The sequence below is a fragment of the Opisthocomus hoazin genome, chromosome 4 (genome assembly GCF_030867145.1).
Source record: "Opisthocomus hoazin isolate bOpiHoa1 chromosome 4, bOpiHoa1.hap1, whole genome shotgun sequence".
NCBI classification, from domain to species: Eukaryota; Metazoa; Chordata; class Aves; order Opisthocomiformes; family Opisthocomidae; genus Opisthocomus; species Opisthocomus hoazin.
In genome coordinates, this window is record NC_134417.1 from 18,907,953 (window position 1) to 18,930,305 (window position 22,353).

The window sequence follows — 22,353 nt, forward strand, 5'->3', positions numbered from 1 at the left end:
GTCATATATCTTCACGCAATCCTTTCCCACAGCAGCAGAGTCCTTCAGCCTTAACTAACCTAAATATGTCACGTTTTTGCTAACATGCTGCCTTCTCCACATCATTAATGAGCTTAACAAACCACCCCGATGTTGATGCTCAGCAGCCCTCCCAGCCCTCCGCTAACCTCCTGCCACAGGGAGTAGTGACTCTGTTCCCACAGACTGGAGGTAGAAGCCAGGACCTGGTGAGGTGGAAGTGCCTGGATGCCCAGACAGATGCCGGGATGGGGGTGGCTCTGCGCGGTGGACGCTGCAGAGGGCTTTCCCACCTCCTCGTTGGGCTGGCCAGTGAAGAAACCTGCCCATGAAAGGTCTAGCCAGATCTCCTCGGTGGACTGCCCTACGGTCGGCACATGGACCTTGAGATGCACAGCCACATTTGCATTTCTTTGGGGTCTTTTTCTATGGGGGAGGTCTTTGTCAGCTTTCCATGACTGAGGAAATGCGATGGTGCATCTACTCAGCCCCGCTCCTGTTGACTCCCCTGCTCCCCCTGATGCTCTACAGCCACGTGTTGGCCACATCCTTCTGCACCCACCACTTGCCCCCTGCAGAAAGCCATTCCCGGGGCTCTCCTGGAAGCACTCAGCAGTGTCGGAGCCTGTTTTCAGGCACGGCAGGCGATCCCCTGCTCCCGCGGGAATGCTGGCACGCCTCCGGAGCCGCCACTGGTAGGACCGGTTATGCTTATGGGGACGTGTAGTGGCTCGACCTGGAGAAGGGCTGGTGCTGGCTCCCGGGCAGGCCCTTTTTTAGAAGCGGTGTGCATCACCACTGAGGCCTCCTTTGATAGTTGTGCTACAAACAAACACGCAAACAAACACACCAACCCTTCAGATATCACTCGGGCAGAAAAATACAATTACAGGGCTCAGGTTTCCAGCATCAACCTCACCCCGGTGCTTTGGAGAGCCCCAAAACCAGCAGCTGCTCAACTCTGCATCCATTTGCAGGTCTCTCTGAATCTCCCAAGCGCTGCAGAGGTATTTACCCAGTGCAACAGCGCACCGAGATGGAGGGAACTCAGTGGCCCCAGCGATGCCTGAGCTCAAGGCAGTGGGGAGATGCGGCACACAAACCTCGGCACGCTGGCAGCCTGACCTTGCCCAAACAACCGCACACTGCAGGATCCTGTTTGGGACAGACGGAGCAAGAGGAGAGAGATGTTTAGGCTAAGTCCTCGGTATTTAGCCATCGGAATTTAACCCCGCTGGTTCTGATTATGGCTCAAGAAGTTCAGTTTCCATCCCAGACCACCAGTTTTGCCCACTTAAGAGCAGTCGGTATCACCTCTGACCCCCTGGCAAGCTTTATTGCTACAGCCTGTGAGAAAGCAGCCGCATTGGCTGCCTTGTAAACCCCAGGGCCGCGGAGGGCTGGTCCCAGCAAATAAAAGCCTCACAGATGCCCTCAGCCCCTGTGCACTCCCTGGGGTCCCCCAGGGCCACCCAACATCGCCGTCCCCATCACAGGATCCCCTGTGAGTGCGTGGGAGAGGGGAAGGGCCGAAGGCAGCTGGAGCCATGTCGCTCAGCAGCGTGGTGGCTGGTCCCTGGGGAAGGCTCCCACAGGGACAGGCTGTCCCAGCTCCCACGGGGACACCCCTCGCTGGCACGGGGCTGCAGTGACATTTCCTTGCAGCAGCTTCAGTCCAGGTGTGAGCTGGTATGGTGCCATTCTCTGCCCTGCGAGCGCTTTGATTGCAGCCCCCAGCAAGCTTTCCTATGTTTCTTCTGTGACTGCTGTGTGGGGGACATCACAGTTCTCCTCCGCTCCCCGGCCCTTGGTTGAATTACCGACAGCCAGCAGAGATGGGAGGGGAGCTAACCCCAGAAGTAACACACCCCTTCCCCGCTTTGGGGGTCCCCCACCTCCTGGCCTTACTTGCAGCCTTGGCAGAGGCATGTGGGCTATGGAGGGGAGCAGCCCTATTCCTTAGAGTCTCTGTCCCCACTGCCTGGTGGGCTGGGGGCCAGTGAGGTGGCCCCAAGTAGTCCCCATTCCCGCTGGGGTCTCTCCTCACTTGCTCACCATCATCCCAGCTCCTTCTCTCCTCGAAGCCGCTCCCAGGCACAACGTGGTCCCAGGGGCTGCCCTGGCTCACCCGGGCCCTCGGCTCCACAGTGTGTCCCAGGGCACGTGGCTCAGGGATTTCTCTGCTGGCCTGGGACTTCCCTGAGGACACCACTGCTGGCACCCACCGTGCTCTCGGCACATGAGCCAGCATGAGCCTGCCCGGCTTCCCCTCTGCCAGCACCTCCTCCTCTGCATCCAGAAGTTCCCAGCTGCATCTGCTCCTCCTGCCATGGCTTCAGGGTCAGTGACCAGCACTGGTGACACCTTGGCTCCCGTGTCCCTCACCCTGGCTGCAATGCTGCTGGGGATCCTCCTCCAGACAAGCTGAAGGAAAACCTCCAGGAGCTTTCCCATTTCTGTGTGGTGAGCCAAGGCTCAGAATTTGTTTTGGAAACTCTCCCAGGGGAGGCTTTTTGGCTTGAATCTCCACCCCCCCCCTTAGAAGGATGAGGTGTGCCCAGTCTGGGCTCCCTGGTCCTGCCTGGGGTAGCTTTGGGTTTCTTCCAGGATGTTGAGTGAAGATCATGGGGACAAAACCACATACCCAGGCTGGCTTGCAGGTCCAAGGTGACATGGTACCATACATGGCCAGGATCCTCCAGGAGGGTCGAAACCCACATTGCTAACATGCACAGCATACAAATGCATGGGTGTTTAAATTAAGGAAGTTAGTCTTCCAGGTCTCCCCATGCCTCATAAAGCACCGCAAAAAGGGCACGGTTTCCCCTTTCCAGGCTGTCCCTGGAGAAGGTGCCTGGTACCAACCCACCGTGTGCTCCCCAGAACCCAGTGCTGCCCGAAATAGGGTGCAAGAGCCCCGACCTGCTGCTGCAGCCATCCCCACCTTCCTGAGGCAAGGAAGCTGCATCCCTCCCTGCATGAAAGCCAGGGGACAGAGGCACCCTGGGGCGCTTGGGGAAGGAGGCAGACCCAGCTGCTGATACCCAAAGGGGCTCAGGGCCCCAAAGCCCCCTTGGGATGCTCTTGCTGCCAGGGCTGAATCCTCCATCCCCATCGCACGGCTGGCCCCAGGACGCTCTGCCCGGGGACGCAACGCTGACGCTGATGCTCAAGACACTTCAAACGGTACCGGCCAAAGCCCCTGAGAGCAGACTGCAGGCAAGGCTGCTGGCGCCGACCCCAGACGGGCTCCTCGGGTCCGAGGAGGGCTGCGAGCGCTTGCCTCTCTATTTACATTACCAGGAATGCACAAAACAGGGGGGCTCAGGCTTGGGGGGGGGGGCGTGGGGGTATTGGCTGATTGTTCCCAGGATCCCCTTGTCAGAAACCCTCCCTGCTCCGTTAGTGTCTCTTGATATATGGCTTGCATTAGGGGATGAAAGTGAGGCATAGCTTGGGGTTTTGGCACGACAAACCCCATTAAACTCTCTCTGGGAAAATGAGTCCAAAAAGCATTTCGGGGGGTTGAGTCACCGACGGAGCTGTGAGCAGCGCTTACCCGCACCTCTGCCAGGCTGGCCCGAAAACCCAGCCAGGGCAGGCGAGGGGGGGGTACGGGGTACCAGCAAGCAGCCACAGCACCGTGCTTCACCCGCTGCCCCCCAGCACCCAATGTCCTGCCAGGACCTGGGAGTGCTGCCAGGCCCAGCCCTCCCAGGGGTGTTGGTCTCCCATCCACACACCCCTCCACCACCTGGAAATCTGGGACCTACAGGGTTGGGGTGATCTTCCCTGCTCTCCTAAAGCTGTTTTTGGGGAGGGGATGGGGACAGGACCTTTCCCCACTGTGGCAGCCCGACCTCGGGGTCACCCCGTGCCCTCCTCCCTGGGGTGCTCAAAGGGCAGCAGGATGCACCCTCTCAGCACCGTACATCCCTGGCTGCTTTTCGTTTCCCCAGGGCCAGCGGGCCAAACCAGGGGGGAGCCGGCTGAGCCCCACTCCCATGCACGGACCCGGCTCAGGACCACTGGAGACCTTGGTCCTGCCTTGCTCGGAGGTCGGACGGAGCAGGAGCAAGCTGTGTTGAGACCGAGCGATGGCAGCTCTCACAGCGTGAGCCGCTGGGTAATCCCTCTTCTCCCTCCCTGGCAGCTCAGGAATCAAAGCCATGCAGGGGGAGGCAGGGTCAGCACAGCCCTGAGCCCCCCGGCCCCTTCGCCTGTCGTTCCCAGCCCAGGGGGGCCAGGCAGCACAGCCACCTGCCTGCAACCCCCAGCCCCACAGAGACCACTCTGCAGGTGATCCGCTCCAGGGCGGGAGGAGGGGGCTACTGAAAACTTCCCGTCACCTGCCAAGGGAGAACAAAAATCCCTGCAGAGGTTGACGCAGGGGTCAAAGCAGCAGCAGGTATGGCTGAGCACAGGGGAAAGGAAAATTGCTCCCCCCCAGAGAAGACAATCCCCTCCAAAGCCAGCCCTGCTGCCTCCTGGGGCGAACCCATTCCCGCTCACCTTCCCCTCCCCAGCAGCTCTGTGTTTGCTGCTCCCCATGATAAGAAGCCACATAAATCCTTAAAAAAGTGCCCGTCGTGCAGCAGCTAGCTCATTCCTGACCACAGATGCCAAGAACAAGCAATAGGAGGGGTGGAAAGAGGGGCAGAGAAGACCCCATTTGCCCTCCTGCCCCTGCCTCACACTGTGCTGTCCTTGTCCCCAGTTTTCCTACTAAGGGACCAGGAATTTGCCAGGAACCAGGGGCAATGGGCAAGGGCAGGAGACAGAGCGGCAGCCATTGTGGTGAGCATCACAGAAACCTCTGGCTGCTCCCGAGGCCCCTTCCCAGAGAAAAGGGTGGGATCCTGGCCCCAGACCCACAGGACCTATCATGCTCCATGGGTCCAGGGACAGCATCCCAGGACAGACAGCACGAAAGCACATGGGGACTGCAAGTGACACTCAGGTCACCATCCTGTAGGACATCAGACCACAGCTTGCCACTCCTGCCCAGTGCCCGAGGCACCCTCAGCATGGTGACGCCATGCGGGTGCCCATGGCAGCTCTGCCTGGGTCCTGGCGGGGAGGGGGCGGCTGTCAGAAATGAGAAGCGAGGCCCTGGAAGATGTCCAGCTCTCTTTTAATTAACCTGAACAAGCCAGAGCTTAAGTTTCGGAGCCAAGCCGAAGTCTCCCTGTTAGGAAAAGCCTGCAGTACCTGGCAGTAATTTAATAACTTTCATTTCAAGCTTTCTAATAGCAGTGCTGTGGAACGGCTCCAAAACCGCCGGTCTCCTTGCCTTTCCGCAATCAAGTTACCTTTATTGCTTTATAGCAATATTAACAGAGATACCAGTGTTAATGCCTCACCTCGAGCTCAGCTGGCAGGGAAGGGCCTGGCACGGCTGAGAGGAAACCCAGCAGCACGTGGTGGGGTCGGGACGGCTGGCTCCCAGCCCTCACGCCGGCACCCAGCCCTCACGCCGGTGAACACGCCACCGTGCCCCAGCCCCAGGTGCCGAGCATGTGGCTGGGTGAGTTGTCAGCCCCAGGGACAGGGACCAGCTCGGTGGCACCCTGCGATGCCCATCCTTGGGTGTCCCGGGCACACATCTTCACCCCTGGATCCAGCTCTTCTTGGGGAGAGGTTTGCATCGCTGCAGTGGAGCAGGATGCAGCCCCTTCCCTGCTGGGATCCACAGGGGTTGGGGCCCCAGCCCCCCACTCCAGCAGGCTCATCCCTGCAGAGCGGCAGGAGCTCGGGGGTCCTGCATGGCAGGCACTGCCTGCCTGCCTGCCCTCCCCCCCACCCCTGCCCCGAGGCTGCAATTACTTCGATTGCACTAACCTAGAGGAGGGCTCCACGGCTTGAGGTGCTTCAGAAATTCTTCTCCCTCTTTCCCCAGGGAGGGCAGGATGCCTTTCACCCTTCAAATCCACAAGCAGCATGAGGACAGGAGGATCAAGTAGGAGACAAGTCCCTCCTTCACCTCCAGCCCAGAGCTTGCTGGTCTATGGGGGAAACCCCCCAGCACACAGCTAGGGCCATGCAAGCTGTTTATAAAAGCCCCCACCCCTCCATCCCTCACAGGTGTCCTTCTGCAGTGCTTTCCCCGGCTTTGGTCTCCCCCAGCTGAATCCTGTCACCCAGGGGCTGAAGCTTTAGGGGGGGTCGCCCTGGGGACCCCCATCTCTGCCGTAGGTTTGCAGTACAACCTGTGTGCTCTCAGTACATGTTCGGAGGGCGTGCGTCCTCCTCACTGGCTGGGCGATGCAAGGAAAGCTTGTCCTACAACGCAGCCCTGAGCAGGGATGCCATGCAGGCACGGGGAGGGGGTCACCCTGTCCTGGGCTGGGGGGAGCGGCTAGCTAGCCCGGGTGGCAATGGGCAGGTTTGTCTCCTCTGCCATGAGCGCGATGCTGCAGTGAGGGAGAGGAAGGGCTGCGGGAGCAGCCGGCGCATGGCATCTCGGCTCTCCAGAACCTCATGGTGACGTGAGCGGAGCGGGGTGCCGGTGCGGGGACAGCATATGCACCCTTGCCCCACTGCAGGGGTGACCCCGGGGAGAGCGGGGTTGTGTAAAAGCCCCCCGGCCGCTGCCTGCTGCCGGCGCGGGAGCTGACAAAGCAGCGCTGTTCCAGTTTATGGGATTGGAAACAGCTGCCTGTGGGACATGGACAACCTGACATGGCGGGACAGGACAGGCTGCCCCGGGGGGACAGGTTGACACAGAGCATGGCCTGCTGGGGCTTGCCCAAACTCTACTGGTCCCCACTGGTTTGGGCTGGGAGCCGGGATGGGGGCAGCGGAGGGTCCTAGCAGCAGCCGTGGTTTCCTTGTGCATCTCCCAGCTCTGGTGGGAGGTTTCTCCCCAAGCTGGGGGAGCGGAGCCGAGTGTCAGTCTGTGTGTGGAGCTGCTGCTAATACCTTCTTTGTTATTTTTAGCTCAGCAGCCTCGTGCTGTTGGTTTCAGCGTATTTTTTTCCCTCCCAGTAAATTCCAAATCTTTTCCCTCTTTCGCCTTCTATTCTGGGATGCTGCCTGTACCATTCGGCTTTGATCTGCACTGATGCCAAGTGTGTTTTGAAACTCTAAGTATAGCACATCCCTTGAATTTCTCTTATCTAGTGAAGCAGTAATATCCTCAAAGAGCTCCAGCAGGCTGGTTAAATACCTGACATCGCATGGCTCAGTCCACCCTGGCTACTCCTCAGCCTGGTTCCCAGGTACCCTCCCCTCCAGAGTGCTCCCCGGGCTCGTGACCTGGGCTGTGCTTTGCTGCTGGTGTCTTGAAGTTGCTGTCAATCTTATTTTACAGCTCAGAGACTGAAAAGGGCAGCTAGGAGCAGAGATGGCCAATAATTCAATTTTTTTTTATTTTTTCCCCCAAAGATACCTGAAAGCAGCCTCTAATTTTGCATCTGTAAAATGATTACAGATAAAAATAATAGTATTTAGGACTTCAAAATAACAGATTTTTCATTGTAGGCAGGTAACCAGGTGGCCAAACGCTGTTGTTTGCAACTCACAGCAGATTGTGAGGTCAAAGGAACTGAAGGCTGCTCTTAAATCCGTCCCCAAAATGTCTAGTACTCCATGCACAAATACTGTAACAAATTAATGTCAGATGCTACCCTTGGTATGATTAGACAGGATTTAGTGTGGCAGAGCCAGCAAATTGCTATAATTTATGCGAAGCCCCTACACAGAAATGTGTACCCACTCCTCCTTGCCACCGAAGCCGGTTGGAGGCTGCCCAGGGTGAGCAGCCCGCAAACCAGCTCGGTCCTTCGGGCTGCTCTCTTGCGGGAAAACCAGGCACTTTGCACAACATGGCTGCAAATTTGGTGCCTGGACGGGGCGCTGCCACCAGCTCCTTGCTGTGCCCTTCAGGGTGCGGGGTGTCGGTGGGAACCAGCAGCGCTGATAAACTCTACATGACCTATTACAAACACGTACAGCATCCAGAACCGGAGCACCAATTTACCAATCTTGGTGGTAAATCTCTTTCCTCCTTTCCCCAACACACAGTACAAATTAAAGGGGGGGGGGGGGGGGGGGGGTTGGGAAGAAATCCCTCATTCCCTAGTTCTCATTAAGGGGTAAACCCAATCTGGCCTAACGAAGCCAAGCTCTGGCAGCAGCGGGTGCGTGAGCGGTGCGGGTCGGCTCCAAAGTGGAACCAGCTCCCAGCCCCATGCTTCAGGAAACGTCTCATCCAGCGAACCTCGTATTTTTCCCACAAACTCCCCTCGAGCTGTAAAGCACATCTGGATAATTTTAGGCAGAAAGGGTTTTTCCCAGAAAGTTGGAAGGGGAGGCTGGGGGAGGCGAGGGGCTGGTTATATCTGGAAGCCTCTTTTAAGCACGGAGACCCTGTCGCGGCTGCAGCGTCGTGGGGTGATGCTAAGCGGTGCGGCACAGCGGTGGGATCGGCCGTTGCACCGGCGTGGAGAGAAGTCCCCAGGAACAATTTGTGGACGTGGGTGGGTTTTGCTCCCTGCAGCTGAACTTTGGGATGTGCTGCTGCTCGTCCTCTCTCACCCGCCCTGGGGACCTGGTGAAATCCTCCGGAGATTTGGTCCAGCAGCCCTGGGGCAGCTCCGGACCCAGCCGGGCGTTGCTCGGAGGGGCCGGCATTGAGGGTAAGAGGAGACTGCTCATCAAGGCCTTATTAGCACAGGAACTGCCGAGTGCAAATTAACGCGCCAGGCTCCGGCTCGTCCCAGCCGTACGGCGAGCGCCGCGTGCGCAGCCACGCCGAGCAGTTTAATCAACTCCGAAAGCAATTTGTTCTCTGTTTATAACCTTGACAAGCTAGCGGGTTATTTTTAAGCACGCTGGCAAAGGCAAAGGCAATTCCCAGCAGACGAACCTCCGCCGGGCAGGTGAGCACCCCCCTGCCAGCCCCACCGCTGCAGCCCAGCCTTGGGGCAGCTGCCCGGAGCCGAGTGGGCAAAATCCTTCCCCAAGCCCCAAGCCCTTCGCCCCTGCGCCCCCGGGTCAGGGGCACGCTGCCGTGGGCATCGTCCATCGCCCCTGGGCGACGTGACGCCCTGGTGCCGGTGCCCTGCGGGCACATGGTCACCCCGTTGGCTCTGCTTTGTACGCTGGAGAAGGTCAGAAGGGCTGAGCCCGGCGCAGGGCTCCGTAACTGGGTAAGAACAGCCCAGGCACAGTGTTTCCCCGGAGGGTGGGCGAGTAATGGAGGGGAACAGCGTGGCAGTGACATTGCTCACCCTGCTGAATCCCTTCCCCTCGGAGCGGGCTCTCCCTGGGAAGGGAGGATGAAGGAGATGGTGTGGAGCATGGCAGAGCCCCAGCTCTCCCCTGTGGCATGCACCCTGCTGCCCAGCCCACTTCACCACCGCTCGTGTTTGACCTCCCCGTGAAGCAGGGCAGATGCTGTCAGAGCCTGGGTTGCCCACGTTCTGCCAGGAGCGGTGCCCGCGGCGCAGCGTGCCCATGGTTGCCCAGGCACCGGTGTCGGAGCACCAGCCAGCTTTCAGCCAGGGCAGCTCCCTCCCTCCCTCACCGCCGCAGCATCCCTCCTGCTCCGCAGTGCTGGTCGGGTTTGCCCCACAGAGCTGCCGTCTTCCCAGGGGCCGACAGGACAGGCACGATGGGAGAAGGGGGACCTGGAAACCCGAGAGCAGGCGCAGCTGCCTCCGAAGCACTCCCAGTCCTCGGGGCGCCGGGCTGCGCTTGCTGCCCCAGCAGCTGCTCTGATGTGCTGGTGATAACGTGATTAGCAGCAAATTGGTTAATACTTTCCCAGAGATCCAGACCTCTGCCACAACCACGCTGATCCCCTCAGCCCCAGAAGTGCTGGGTGCTCTCAGGGATGATGCTCCCATGCAGGTCCCCCTCGGCCTGGAGATGGAGAGGACCGGGGAGAGGGACTTCTGCCCCGGCGACAGTATGGTTCAACGCCTGTGCTTCCAGCTGATTTAAAGCAATGCTCAAGTTTATAGAGAATTAGCCAGACTAAGGAACATTATTTTTCTTTATTAGGTTAAAGGGTAAGCAAATACAATCAATCTTGTCATGTATCACAAGATGTCAGCAACTTCCCACCTCAGCCAGAAAATTAGCGGCTCCTGAGTGTGTTGTGGAATCACATTCATAACCGCAGAAAACAAATATATACATGTATATTTTAATGAAAACACCAAAGGTCGTTACATCACATCGTCATCAGAAGTAGACTACTTCTGAGCTAATTTAATCAACAACCAAACCCAGGCCCTGGAGGAACCCCCACTTGGACGAAGAAGCAGCCTAGGGAGAAGAAGCTGTTGGTGAAGGGATCTGCAAGGGACACAGCTGGCAAGCACGATACCAAACCCCAGCCAGGGCTAGTGCCCACGGGGAGCTGCGGGGCCCCAGCCCGGCCCCAGCCCCGGCGCGGTGCTCTGCCCTGTGTTTTAGAGCTGTGGCCATCTTGCATTGTCCCCGCTTTGGCTTCTTCATTTAACAGCTTCCTAATTCAATTGCTTTCATCCCTGTCCTTCCCTCGCCATTGCTGGTGCAGATAGCCTCACTGAGATCCTCTTGGAGATTTACCAGCAGGAGGGAGCTTATTAACCGATCTAAGCTTCAGAGTCGCTAATCGAAGCTAATGAATTAACCAAGCGGGTGTTGATTTTCAATCTGAACCTTTAGGAGAAAAGACAGGAGCTCCTCTCCCTTCCACCCCACCTCCTGCATCCCCTGCGATGCCCTACCCTGGCAGCACGGGATGCTCCCTGCTCCCCTCGCTCCATGCTCAGTCCCTCCTGGCTTGGGGCCAGTCGGAAGCGAGGCGAGAGGAGAGCCCATTTGAGCTGGGAAAACAAAAACAATCATTGTAATAACGGCTGGTAAGACCCCGAGCTGCCTGCCAAGATCACGAGCTGCTCAGAGAGCCTGAAGAGCAGTGAGGCTGGAAGTCAGCTGGCAGGCATGGAGCTGCCCGCAGCGGTGGCAGGGCAGAGGGCAGCGGACACATAGAGGCGAGGAGGAGTGTGGGGCCAAAGGCTTTCCTGCCTGGCAGGATGAGGGATGTGGCCCAGCAGGGCCAGTCTCACCGGTGCGGGCACCGTGCCACGAAGGAAGCTGTGTGTGCCGACCGGAGAGCTGGAGGGCTGCGTCTGCCCCGTGCCTGACCCAGCTTTAACCCTGCTCTCCCCACGGTCTGGGCCGCAAAGTTTACCCAGTACCAGGCTGTTTGTGTTGCTAAACATAAACTGGTCCTCTCCTCGCTCAGCGACAGACAGGACCACGTCACCCCCTCGGCAGCACTGGGCTGGCTCTGGGGCCCTGGCTCCCCTGTGTCCACACATCAGAGACAAATCCAAAAGCAAAAAAGTTAGGTGACGCTCAGCAAGGTGCCCTGGACTGCAGGCAGCAGGAGGAGGGGGGTGGCCTGGGCAAGCCCTGCTGTCCTCATGCTGGGGGGAGACATGGCAGGGTTTTCCCCCGCCAGAGCAGTGCACCGTCCAAGAGCCGTTGTGCAGGGTCAGTGCCGATGGCGATGCTGCCTCACATCACTGTGGCACTGTGGCTGAGCCGACTGGTGCCGTGGTGGAGCAGGACTGAACCTTGCTTGGACATGCTCGTGGGCAGGCTGTCTTGGATGCACGTCCTTCCTGGAGATGATGAGCACATGAAGCTGGCGATGCCCATCGTCCCCTGTCAGGTCCCCGTCCCACATCCACCTGCCTGCAGAGCCGCACTGCGAGGTCTCCCTCGCCCCGTCACCCAGCAGGCAGGCACCATGTTTCCCAGCCCTCCAGCAGCGTTCCCCCAGCAGTTACTCCCCCAACCTGCCGAGGGGGCCCAGCCGCCCACCCCGGGGTGTGCAGGCAGCCCGAGTCCCGGCTGGCAGAGCAGCTGCTACGCTGCAGATCTCAGCCAGCGCCCAGACCATGGCGACAGGTACTATAAAACACATCTGCACCAGCGGACGCGTGGTGCTGCTGAGGACTGCCTTGCCTGCTGGCTGCCTGCTCCACAGAGCATCTTCCCTGATTGAGAAAGCGACCGGGGCTGCTCTGCCTGTCCGAGGCTCCTCTGGCAGAGCTGGGAGCTCTGGTGCAGCCCCGGTGAATTGCAGGGAAGCTGCGGTGGGCTTGGAGCTGCGGGAAGGTCACTGTGTTACTGAGGTCACACAACTTGCTTCTTGCCCAGCTGATGTGGACTGGCAGCTGCTGAGCACACGCTGATGCTTGCCAGGACCTGCAGCAGAACGCTGCTTGTGTTCCCTGCCCTGAGCCTGCCTGCATCACCCGCTGCCCGTCAGACACCGACGGCTCAAGCATGCCAAACCCCGGAGCATGCCGCCGGCACGCAGCACAGCCGTCACAGCGAGCAGCGTGCCCGGGAAGCAGCTCTGCTGAGACCCCACCGGGAGTCCTGCGTCCAGACAGACCTGAAGCTGTTGGAGCGGGCCAGAGGAGGCCACAGAAATGATCCATGGTCTGGAGGACCTCTCCTGCGACGAAAGGCTGAGAGAGTTGGGGCTGTTCAACCTGGAGAAGAGAAGGCTGCGGGGAGACCTTACTGCAGCCTTTCAGTACTTAAAGAAGATTTACAAGAAAGATGGGGACAAACTTCTTAGCAGAGCCTGCTGCGATAAGACAAGGGGTAAAGGTTTTAAACTAGGAGAGGGTAGATTTAGACTGGATATAAGGAAGAAATTTTTTACAATGAGGGTGGTGAAACACTGCACACATTGCCCAGAGAGGTGGTAGATGCCCCATCCCTGGAAAGGTTCACGGTCAGGTTGGACGGGCCTCTGAGCAACCTGGTCTGGTTGAAGATGTCCCTGCTCACTGCAGAAGGGTTGGACTGGATGACCTCTAACGGTCCCTTCCAACCCAAAGCATTCTATGATTTCATGTGCAGGCACAGACACCCGCGATGGGCAGAGCCCTGCACCCGGCGGCACACGCAGACACCCAGCCTCAAGCCAGACTCCGCCACCTGAACCTAGGGCTTTTCAACCAAACCCAAACAGCCTTAAAAAAACCCACAAGAGTGTGTTTTTTTCAGCAGGATACAGGGCTGCGCATGTGCACGAGGACTGCGGTGAGCTGGCTTCACCTGGGGCTGCAGGCACCCCATGTTTGCAGCTCCAGCATGCTGCCTCTGCAGCCCGAGCCTGCCCTGATTCATCTCCTCTCCAAATTGTGAATGAATGAACTTTCTCCCAGAATAAATAACAAAAAAAAAAAAAAAAAAAAAAAAGTTATTTTAGGGCTGGTCTTGGTCGCTGGAGTTTCCGCGCCTGCCGAGGCCCATCACATTGTTTTCTGCTGCTTTCCTTGGCACGGCCCCAATTCAGGGTTCAGAAGTTATTACTATAAAAGTCAAACTGCTCTGAGGGGGGGAGCCTGGGGAAGGAAGGGTCGCGGGAGAGAGAGGGGATGGGATTCCTGGAAAGTCTCCAGCCTGGGATAATTGGAGCTGCGCAGGGCTGGACCGGTGTCCGCCGCGCTTGGAGGAGCCTTTTGCCTGGCCCGCGGCCAGCGTGAGCCGGGGCGACGAGGAGGGCTGGGACATTGCAGGCGTGTCCCCCCAGCGAGACGGGTGCTGGCAGGGCTTGGTGTGCTGGAGGGGTCTTGGGGGGCTTCAGGCTCGGGACTCAGTCTCTGCCTCCTCCTGGAGAGCCCCTGCCCATCCTCCTCCTCACCGCCCATTCAGCCTGCCCTTGCCCTGCTTCCATTTAACGCTGGTTGCTTCCCCACCTACAGCACTAATTACTTTCCTGCCTTGGCACCGAGGATTGCCTTAAGCCCAGAGGTGTTAAGGTTTTATTTCCCTTCCAAAACTTCCTCTTTCAGTGTTTGTCACCACAACTCGCGATAAATTTTGGCCATCCCTAAAAGGAAACATCCTGCCCCTCCGCACCAGGCACCGCACTCAGTGGCAGTACAGCTGGTGACAAGGTGCCAGTCCCCATCCCACACCAAGCAGCTTCTCCCTCCGTCCTTCGTGCCCGTTTCCCACCCGCTCTGCAGCCAGGGTTTGCCCTGGACCTTCCCCAGCACAGAGGGGCAGGAGCAGCTCACAGGTGTGGGACCTTGGTGGGGACGGGGGCACAGGCCACCTCCATGGCCTCGTGGGACTGTGCCCTGGCTGCTGTGTTCCACACCCTTCAACCTGAACTTGATGCTTTTCTTCCTTTTTTAAATGATTTCCATGAAATGATCATGCTGATGCGTCTGTGCAACCTCATTAGGATTCCGTTTGCTCTCTCCTTCCCTCCAGGCTGCCTTGTTCTTATTATTCCCGTTATTTAAGGTTGACCTTACAGCAGTGACCAGCATCCTCCTTGCAGCCAGGGCCCTTGCTCTGCTGGCCCCTCTGACCTGCACCCCGGAGACCTGCCCTGGGGCTCCCCCCGCCAAAACTGGCACCTCAAATCCACCTCAACACACGGAGCTGGGGAGCTGCAGTGAGCACCCCGCAGCTGGGACTCCCAGGCTGAGAGCAGGCAGGAACACAGCCAGGAGATAAGATGTGGCTCAGCTTTGATACGTGCAGCTCGTACGCCTGGAGCAAAATCATCAAACGTGGGTATCTGCTTGGTGAGACGACTGCTGGGCAGCGTCTGCAGGGGAAGTGAGGCTTTGGGGGACAGGGAGCAGCACAGGACGTTACCTGGCAGTGGGACGTGGCAGCAGATGTGACCTGCGAGAGCACTTCAGAGAGGACATCTTCGGTGTATCACCACCGGGAAGAGCCCGGCACTGCTCCCAGTGCTTCGGTCCCACTGGTGCTCCAGTCCGGCCCAGCCACCCTGGCATGGCACAGGGCACATCCCCAGTCACCCCCTGCCAGGGCAATGGGATGCTGTGCTACCAGCGATGCTCAGCATGAGCAAATATAGAAGCATTAACTGAGTATAAAGAAGAAAAATGAGGAACGCAGAGCAAGCAGGGTGAATCCCAGCTGCCGTGGCAGCTAGGAGGGCAGGCACCCTGCGGTGCTCACCAGGGACCTTCCTGCCTGTGGCACGCAGGAAACCCCTTGCCCACGTCTGTGAGTCTGCTCTTCCACAGCTTAAAGCCATCAGAAAGCACCCCCTGGGCCACAACCGGCTGGGCCCATGGGGAAGGTGGGCTCCCGGCCCCTCCAGACCCTCTTTCCACCAAACCCTTCCTTTTAATCCCCTGGTGCCTACGAGCCCGTACCGCCCTGGCAGCCCCTCCACCACCCCTCTCCCACGCTAGCCGCCCACCAGGCATGGCTGGTTCCTTCCCTAATGCATCCGGCAGCTGCTCCCTGCGCTGAGCCGGGTTTCGGTTTCCCCACGCTGAGGTTTTGTTGCACAGTCTGCTGCAAAGCGAGAGCTGGGGCCGGCTCGGCCAGGCGGCAGCGATGCTTCCCTCGCCCCGACGCGGCCGCCTTGCCGGTGGGTCACCCCGCCGGTACCCTTGCAGGCGGCCACCGGCACTCCGGGGAGAGGAAGGAAGAAATAAGAGTCGCAGGAATCAGCTTATGAACCGAGTAATATCATACGCGGAAGAGCCCGTGGGGAAGGGGCTTCCAGGGCTATTTTCGCCCAACGAAAGTTGCAATTAATTTGCAAAGGAAGTCATTCGGCATTAAGAAACACCCCCAGGCAAAGCCCGGACCCAGGGCTGCATGTCATATTATTTTCTCATTTAAAAACCATCGTGGTGGTGAAGGGAGGTGCTCCCCCGGGCTGGGGGGGCTGGGAGAGAGGGGAAGCTGGCTCCAGAGGGGCAGGCGCGTTTGGAGAGAGAGAGGGAGCAGAAATTAACCTTGGAAAGCATTCAGATGAGGCTGTGTAATAAGAGACCCACTTCTCTGGGTAAATTTGTTAGGATTAGGGCTCACTGAGCTGTTGAGGAGAATTCGGTGTGGCTCAGAGCCAGGGCAAAATGAAGCTCCTGGCTAGGTCGGCTGCAGGAAAGTCCAGGCTAATGGGCTTTGGTTCAAACTTTGATAGGAAAAAAATCCAGGAACAAAGGCACTAATTCTTCCAAAAGCCCCAAAATCTCAGTTTATACATTTCTGTTTATGTTCATTCATAATAGATATACACAGCTGTTCTTATCATTCATATTCAAATTCCATATGCATCTTTAGCAGTTATTACTCCTGCCTCAAAATGAAAAAAAAAAAAAAAAAAGCCATGTGGAAGATTAAAAAACACCCCCAAACCAGCCTGGCTTGGGGCATGAATTCTCCCAGCATCTGTCTCCAAACTCAGGTCCTTGCACTGGAGTCCAGCCTCAGGGCAGGAGAGGAGCCCGCTGCTAGCCCAGGTTGGACATTTTAGGGACTTCTTTGATGCTCTTTGTCGTCTGCCATGGACCCATCTGCTGAGCTCCCTCTGCCCTGGGCAGCGAAGTGGCTGGCTGGGGTTCACCCTGTGCCTCTGCTCCCGGCACCTGCGAGGGCATGGCTTCCCCCCGGCGACGCTCTGCAAACCGGGGAGGAGTGGACGAACCCGACCTGCTCCCCAGGACTGGGGCAGCTGTGCTCACACTGCCCTGAGCAAGCGGAACGGAACTTATCCAAATTCATTTGGTTTCAGGTAAAAATAAAAATAATTGTGTTTGGGGTTTTTTTCGTTGATGTTGTTCTTTCTTTTAAAAAGGTTTCTCTGTCTCACATTCTGGAGCATCTTTCCTCACTTCCTTTACAAGTTATCCCTGGACTCCAGGCTAAGAAACAAACAAAAAAAAGACATTTAAATCTGGGTACCTCACAGAATATTTGCATCTTTAAACTTTACTTCTTGATCCCTGGAAGTTGCTTTAACAGACAAATCTAGTGCTGCCGAGTAAAGCTCATTAGTAAGAGCTAGCTGCTAGAATGAGCAGCATGGACACAAATAGCACAGCTACTTAAAGTGTTGTCACTAGGTTTCAGAGTTAATCCTGCTGAGAAGCTCCGCTCCAACTCCAAGCTGTTGTTCTGCACATCTGGGGGGACCTAGACACATTGCTGTTGGTTCTTAGGATTATTGAGGGCAGCTGAGACTCCATCCCTCTGCCACTGGACGTGCAACCCGTGGTACCTTGCTGCAGAGAGCAGGAGCAGCGACAGGGGGACTGGGCTGCTGCAACAGTCCGCGACCCTCCTCCTCCTCACGTTCTCACAGTGCCCAGACAAGATGAGGGCTCTGCCGTTCCGTGGCACAGCCGAGGCCTGAGCTGTCGCAGGTGGCTCTCGCCCTGGTCCCAGGCCTGGGGGTGGGGGGGAGGTGTGTGTGATGCACCCCACGGAGCAGCGTGCCGCTGCCGTATTTACATTTCGGCGTAAATCGGCTTCTCCTCTCATCTCTCACGAGTCCTGCCCGCATCCCCTCCTGCTGCGTGTTCCCCCACCACCGCAGCCCCTCCATCTGGTCGAAATACCCTTTAATCGGGAGCTGATGTCTTCCAGCCGCAGCAGAAGGGGAGCATCAGCCTGGGGACAGGGGACAACTCATGCCCACCCAGCCAGGACCCCTGGCCGGTGCCCCATGCCCCCCACACACTGTCCCCCAACATGGTCCTCAGTGCGCAGGGGGTGCACAGAGTGGTACCAGCATCTACACCCCAGAGCCAAATCGTCCCCATTGCCCAGAGCACAGGTTTGGCGCTGAACAGGGGCATGGGGACATGTCTGACGGAGCATCACCCCACGCGGATGTGTCCCCCACTCACCCAGCCCCGCCGGCTGTTTGGGTGCCTGTCAGAAGTGAAGGGAGGCATCGTCCCGAGGCTGAAGGACTCCCTCCGGGCTGAAGGAGGGGGGCCAGAGGAGTGGAAAGCAGGCTCACCCAGCCGTCTTTCATTTAATGAACAAACACACCAAGACCTGGAAGCAATAAATCCAAACTTTGGAGTACAAAATCAAACACGGCTGGAGCTCCCCCTTGGAACAGAGGAGCGAAAGGAAGAGGACGGTCACAGGCACCCTGTCCCCTCCTGCAACCACCCCTGGCAGCGGGGCTGCCTGCTGAGCAACCAGGATGCTTTACAGGGGCCTGAGCAGGATGCTCTGGCCAAAAACGCACCCCCGAAAGCTGGGTGCACTGGGTCTTTTGGGCTGTCAGTCCCCGCGCCCGAGGGCTGCACGGAGCATCCGTGGAAGCAGCCGGGGCTGGGAGGTCCCAGAGCGGGCGGCCGACCCTTACCCTCCCGGGAGCAGGGCCCGGGGGCGCGGAGGGTGCAGGGGGAGGACGCGCACCCTCGGGGTCCACGGCTTCGCCCGCACCCCACGTGGGCAGCCGGAGCCCCTCGGGATCCGTGGGCTGGGCACGCTGCACCGGCGGGGCGTCCGCTGCTGCCCCGACACGGGGGTCACCGGGGGGAGCGGCATGGGGGGGGAGGGGCAGGACGAGCCCCCACCTCCCCCCAGAGAACAAGACCCCGCTGCTACAGGCTCCCGTCGGGGGTCCCCCCCTCCCGCCGCCAACCCCCCCCCCTCCCCCCCCTTCCCCCGGAACTGACCGCCCGGGCGTGCACCGGGGCCCTCGGGGTTGCCCCCAGGCCAACACAGCTCGCTTTAGGAAGCCCTGATCCCCGCGCAGGGGGGGACACCCCATCACCCCATCTTTGGGGACTCCCGCTCACCCCGGGCTGGAGACCCGGCGGGGAGGAGGAGGATGGAGAGGCGGCAGCACAACCGACGGGTAGCACAAGCCCTCCGCGGGCTGCGGTCTCCCCTCCCCACGGCCACCCCGCAGCGGTCCCAGCTGCCCCCCCGGTGCGATGAGGGGCTGGGCGCCCCCCGTCCCCCCCCGGCCCCGCTCACCTGGCTGCCGGCCCCCGGGGGACCCGCGCCTCTCCCCTCGCAGCCGGGGAAGCCGCAGCGGCAGCGGAGCCGCCTTCTCCTTCCAGCGCTCGGGCAAAGTGCTGTTGGTAAAACAAAGGTGAAAACACCAAATCAAAGGGATGAGTCAGAGGAGAAGTTCCAAAAAGGGGAGCGCGGGGGGGGGGGGGGGGGAAGCGGGATCTCCCTCTCCCCTCCCACCTGGCAGAAGGCAGCCCAGCACCGCTTCAAAGCGGGCACGGATAGGACCGAGCAGCCGGAGATGGCTCCCGATAAACCAACGTGCGAACTCCCGGCTTTAAATTAACTAATGACTTCAGATGCTGCCGATAGTCTGCAGGGGATGGGGAGGAGTGATTTATGGGGGAAGATTAAGCCGGCTAATTAGGCCAGCCTCACCGCTCCGGAGGTTTCCAAGCCGGGCTGGGGCTGTGCCAGGGAGGACCCGCTGTGCCCCAGCCTGGTGGGCAGGGATGGGGACCAACCCCAGCCCCCCCGGTAGCCTCCATTCCCAGCAGCACTGATGCCGCATGCGTGAGCACGGAGGATCCCCCCGCGCACCCCAGCCCTCGCCCACAGCCGCCTGCAGTTGGGTGCAAACACGAGGTGCTTGTGGGCTCTCTCCCACTGCGTGACCTGTACCTCCCCACGCTCCCCACCCAGCACGGGGTGGGTCTGAGTCTCCGCTCAGCCCACGCCAGGCTGCTTTATGGCCACTGTAAATTACAGCCCGGCTTCCTACCCGAGCTAAACACCTCTCGTCTCCCAGGTGGTTTTCCTATTAGTGGATCATTTTTATTGTTCCTAGACAGCCGTCTGCTGTTCAAATATGAAGCCAGGGCACGTGTGCAGCTCGGCTCTGCCCTGCGCGTACCTGCTGGTACAGGGGCATGAAGGGGGGACGTGCCCACCACCCATCCGCGCTCATGCTGCTGTCTGCGGCCACCATGCACCAGGCAGCAGGTGGACCAGGCAGCTGCCAGGTCTCGGAGGCAGAGTGCAAGGTCAACAGGATTCGTACCAAGGCTTTTCCAAATCCCAGTTCCATACACCCCAAGAACCAGTGATTTCCAGTGGCTGGGCAAGCGCTGAGCTCAGCCCCACGCTGCACTGACTCATGGCTCTCACGTGTAACAAGCTGCCACGGTCTCAGCCAGGAGAGCTTTTTATCATGTTATGGGAAAGCACTTGCAGTTCCCTTTTCCAGGAGCCCTGGATATAATAAAAAGGCCTCCTCAGGCTTCAAAGCAGGAGGATTTTCATTGCTTCCCAGGCTGAGAACAAAGCACTATTGAGCATGGCCAACAGTTGTTGTCTCTGTCCCTTGATGTGCATCAAGCATCCCATCCTCAGGGCTCGGCGGCAGCATGGAGGGCTGAGTTCACAGGGATGGAGACGGGTTCATCATGCCCTTGCGCTGGACTGGCAGCTCTCTGAGATGGGATTGAACCACCCAGGTTTCACCACCAGCTGCTGGGTGGTCGTGGGCAAGGCAAGAGGAGCGCCGGTGGCCTGACCCCGGGGCTGGCGTCACCTCCCCACCAGGTACCTGCGAGACAGCGGGTCGTTGCTGCAGCGAGTAATGCGGTTTTCAGCAGGGATTGTGTGCATGACTGTGTAAATAACACAGTTAGAAGTACCATGAAACCAGCTGCTTTCATGTTAAAATGGAAATTTAATAGAGTAACAAGCAGGAGCTGCAGGGGATGCAGGGTGGGCTTCCTCCAGGAGCCCACATGAGCCGCAGCTTCACGCCGGGTGCGAACTCCCCGTTGTGCCTCCAGCTCAGCCCTGCTGCGATGTGCACCCGGAGCCGTGCCGGGAAGCGCGGGGGCTTCCTGCCCCTTGCCCCGGGGCGTCCATGGGACGCCAGAGCCCTGCTTTCAGCCCGCCGCCTCTGGCACCGCCATACGCCAGGGACAGACAGGCAGTCGGGGACATTTCCCAGACCCCCATGGAGAAACAGAAGTCCCTTGTCACCGCTATCGGCACGAGGCTCCTGGGCCCTTCCCCTGCCCACGGCTGGATCTGGGACAGGATGCCTGGAGCTCTTTGTCACCAGCTTGTGGGGACCAGCTGGGGAGGGCTCTGCCTGGCATGGGGCCACCAGTCCCATCTGCTGGAAACAGGGTTTGGGGGGAAGGAACTGCTGCCGTCCCCATGGCCCTGTCTGTCCCACAGGCAATGCAAAGAGCTGCGCCGAGTGGGGCTGCAGTGCTCCCGTGAGCCCCTGCCTGCTCCCCACATCCCATGCCGCCAGCCCACGATCCGGTCCCACCACCACAACCCAGTTCCCTAGGAAACAAAAGGCCTTCATATTTGTGCGGAGACAGAGGCAGGAAAGTTTATGTGGAAAGGAAAAAAAAGATGAAAAAGGAATAACAAAATCAGAGGAAACAGTCTGCGCCGTGCTGCACCACTAACGCCGCGCTGCTGCAGCCACCCGTGACCTGCTCGAGCAATGCACAACGTTCTTCGCAAGCAATTACTCACTACACAATATTTTTATTTCCCCAAACCATTAATGAATTATTTAGGCATCTCTAGCAGTCACATGGAGGATGATCAACCGCTGCTCATCCCCGGCTGTCGGTGCGGGCTGCCTCAGCACCTGCTGGGAAGCAGCTTTGGGGAAAGGCACCCCCATTCCCGCGACGCTCTGCGTGCCTGAGCACAGCCACAGCATGGCAGAGCTCGCCGCTGCGCTGCCAGCAGGGCGAAACAACGCCGGCTCTCCCCTCAAAGGCTATCCGACCACGAGGAAGGAGATTTTTTCCAGACCTGGCAGGGTGAAGTTCACCTGCTCCTTCCTTCTCCTCCACCTCCCCCAGCCCTTCCCCCCCCCCCCCCCCCCCCCCGCAACGTGCTGCCCGCACCTGCCTGCTGCCAAAACCGTGGAGAGATTCGGCACTGATTTGTAGCGTGTGAAGGTAATCTGCTGCTGGAACAAGCCACCACATCAAGTCATGGGCTAACCTTGGCTATCTGCTAACAAACACACGGCTGGGACACCTCAAACCTGCGGAGAAAGCCCGGGCTGTGGCTAGCTGGCGTGCAGCCACCCCATGGGGAGAGCTTCGGCCGCTGCAGATTGCAGCCGTAAAACTTTGCAGGGGTAATGCCGATCCCTGACGAAACAGCCCCCATGAACATGTGCACGGGTTTTCGGTGTCTCATTGACCGAGCCCAGGTTCTCCAAGCAAGGCACTGCTCGGCATCCTGCGCTAGGGCTAACGGATGCAAGCAGAAGGCTCGTGAACCCTGGCAAGCCCCAGGCAAGGAGGTTTTCCCAGCTGCTCCCAAGAAGCATCTTTAAACGTGCAGATACAAGCACCGAACACGGAGCAATGCGAGGATAAAAAGCACTCCTTAAGAAAACTTCGGAAGGACGTGAATCCTTTCCTAAAATCATCTTGCCCTGCTGGAGAGGCGCACGGTGAGCAAGGACTGCTGCTGCTGCAGCGCTGGGTAGCACTCCGGAGGGGAGCACAGGACCTCCGGCTTGCCTGGTGCCTGCTAATGGGAAAACTGAGGAGCTGGTGCCAGCTTGCAGCGTGGGGA

General features: G+C 58.9%; 1 long non-coding RNA gene across 1 annotated transcript; it reads right to left on the reverse strand.

Annotated features, from left to right (window-relative positions):
- Positions 1-13,962: 13,962 nt before the first annotated feature.
- On the reverse strand, positions 13,963-18,871 carry LOC142361023 (uncharacterized). The gene is made up of 3 exons (XR_012763563.1): positions 18,775-18,871; positions 17,682-17,835; positions 13,963-16,694 (listed from the first exon to the last, which is right to left on the reverse strand). It is a non-coding gene; the product is annotated as an uncharacterized LOC142361023 (long non-coding RNA).
- Between the last annotated feature and the right edge of the window lie 3,482 nt (positions 18,872-22,353).